Source organism: Coregonus lavaretus, assembly GCF_964263955.1.
Source record: "Coregonus lavaretus genome assembly, chromosome: 1".
Classification (NCBI taxonomy): Eukaryota; Metazoa; Chordata; class Actinopteri; order Salmoniformes; family Salmonidae; genus Coregonus; species Coregonus lavaretus.
The window spans coordinates 31464865-31467851 of record NC_139988.1 but is presented as its reverse complement, the minus strand read 5'-3'; positions in this window follow the sequence as shown (position 1 = coordinate 31467851).

The following is a 2987-nucleotide window of genomic DNA, read 5'->3' as shown; positions in this document are numbered from 1 at the left end:
TTGTTGTATTATTATCATATTTGGCCTATTCCTCCGTTTGTAGAATGCATACTGGCATTTGAATACAGTGTGGGAAAAGGGAATCCGGACATACTGTGGACACGGTAGACACATTTACATTTAGTTGTAGATGCATGACGCGTTCTGAACTCCATGATCAGAAATCTCTCATCAGAATACTAAAGCTGCATGAACTGTCAAGTCTAGACACGGCCTTAGACGTTCCATATGGCCCCTGATCCTAGATTAGCAATCCTACTCAGAAACTCCTTATGAATGTGGGCCCTGACGTGCAGTGTTCAGAGGACAATTATGGGCCACTGTTTGATAACGTGCCTTCCACCGTGAAGGCACACCTACACCTGTTAACCTTCCAAGGATCCAGTGTTTGAGCAAGTGAACATGGTTAAAAACCAACCAGTAGTGTACATTATATGTATGATGGGTGTGCTGTGTTTATCCTACTTACTTGTTCAATACAGAAAGAGTTTATTATCCAAACATATACTGTACTTTATAGGATATTCAAGCCTATCTTGAAGGCCTTATTCTGACAGTCCAAACTGACCAGTCAAATGTAATGTTTACTTTAAGAAATTAGAGAATGCATGCTTCTGCCTACGAAGAGTTGTGACCTGTAAGATTGGTTGGCTCATGGCAGTTTTGAAGACTTGTTCCAACAGGTAAAATATGGCACATGATTATAATTGTGTATTTGATCCTTCAAAGGATCAAGTTTTGGCAAGTTGAAATTATTAGGTTAAAGTTCAACCAGCAGGGAAAATCAATTTATGACGGTGGTGCTCTGTGTAATACAGAACCATATACTTTTTATTTATTAAGGTACTTTTCAGCAGTAATATGAGATTTGTATCTGCACCAATTAAACTGTATAAGGTTGGTTGACTCATGCCATGAGACAACCAACCTGGTGGGCGGCGGTAGCCTCAGAGTTAGAGACGGGGGTCGGTAACTTCAGGGTTGCCGGTTTCAAGCCTGGAGCTGACTGGGGGGAAATCTCCAAGGAATGAGACGGCAGCCGGAGGGTTACCAACTTCAACATCCCATATGCTACTTACCGCCGTTGTGCCTTAGAGCAAGGCACTTTACCCTAATTGCTCCAGCAGCCCTTAATTATACTGCTCCCGTGTGTGTTATGTGTCAGGTTGGGAACTGTGACCGCAAAACATTCATTATGTCCATGCAAATGGACCAATAAAGCAAGTATTCTAGTATTGCATTGCAGGGGCAGTTAAAGGCTTGTCATGTTCCAACAGGTAGCCTAAAATATGGTGTATTTGATCCTTCCAATGATACAGTTTTGGTATATGAAAATACTAGGTCAAAGTTCAACCAGGCAGGAAACTCCATATATGACAGTTGTGCTATGCTTGTGCAATATGGAAAATATATTTTATGCTTCCATATACTTTTTGTACTTTTCAAGCAATTAAATAAGATCCTTATTTGTAGTGCAGTGCAGTCTAAACTATATAAGGTTGGTTGACTCATTGGAGTATTGAGGTCATGATTTAACAGGTAAAATATGGTGTGTTTGCTTGATCCCGAACACCTGTTGAAATTACTCTTATATTAACATAAGTATAGGCTACAGTATGAGCAATATTATTACAACAAAAAGGCTTTTGAGGATTCTATTGATTCAAGTGATTTCATGATAGTTAAAATATTAAAATGATTAAATATGTATGAGATTATATTCATAGTTATTGTATTCATGTTTCAAGCAGATCTAGGATCAGGTCACCCCATGTCCATGTAATCTTATTCATTGTGATGTAAAAGGAAAAACGGATCCTAAATCAGCATTTTACTCTAAGACGTTTCATACCTACAGCCCATGATCCTAGATTAGCAATCCTACTCAGAAACTCCTTATGAATACAGGCCCTGACATGTGCAGTTGTTCAGAGAACAAATATGAGCCACTGTTTGATGATAGCATGTGCCTTCCACTGTGAAGCGTCCTATGCCTCTATGCTAACAGGTGTACAGTCATGGTCAAAAGTTTTGAGAATGACACAAGTATTGCTGCTTCAGTGTTTTTAGATATTTTTGTCAGATGTTACTATGGTATACTGAAGTATAATTACAAGTATTCCATAAGTGTCGAAGGCTTTTATTGACAATTACATTAAGTTTATGCAAAGAGTCAATATTTGCAGTGTTGACCCTTCTTTTTCAAGACCTCTGCAATCCGCCCTGGCATGCTGTCAATTAACTTCTGGGCCACATCCTGACTGATGGCAGCCCATTCTTGCATAATCAATGCTTGGAGTTTGTCAGAATTTGTGGGGTTTTGTTTGTCCACCCACCTCTTGAGGATTGACCACAAGTTCTCAATGGGATTAAGGTCTGGGGAGTTTCCTGGCCAGGGACCCAAAATGTCAATATTTTGTTCCCCGAGCCACTTAGTTATCACTTTTGCCTTATGGCAAGGTGCTCCATCATGCTGGAAAAGGCATTGGTCGTCACCAAACTGTTCTTGGATGGTTGGGAGAAGTTGCTCTCGGAGGATGTGTTGGTACCATTCTTTATTCATGGCTGTGTTCTTAGGCAAAATTGTGAGTGAGCCCACTCCCTTGGCTGAGAAGCAACCCCACACATGAATGGTCTCAGGATGCTTTACTGTTGGCATGACACAGGACTGATGGTAGCGCTCACCTTTTCTTCTCCGGACGAGCTTTTTTCCGGATGCCCTAAACAATCTGAAAGGGGATTCATCAGAGAAAATGACTTTACCCCAGTCCTCAGCAGTCCAATTCCTGTACCTTTTGCAGAATATCAGTCTGTCCCTGATGTTTTTCCTGGAGAGAAGTGGCTTCCTCGCTGCCCTTCTTGACACCAGGCCATCCTCCAAAAGTCTTCGCCTCACTGTGCGTGCAGATGCACTCACACCTGCCTGCTGCCATTCCTGAGCAAGACGGTCCTGGTGCTTGCTGGACTTTCTTGGGCGCCCTGAAGCA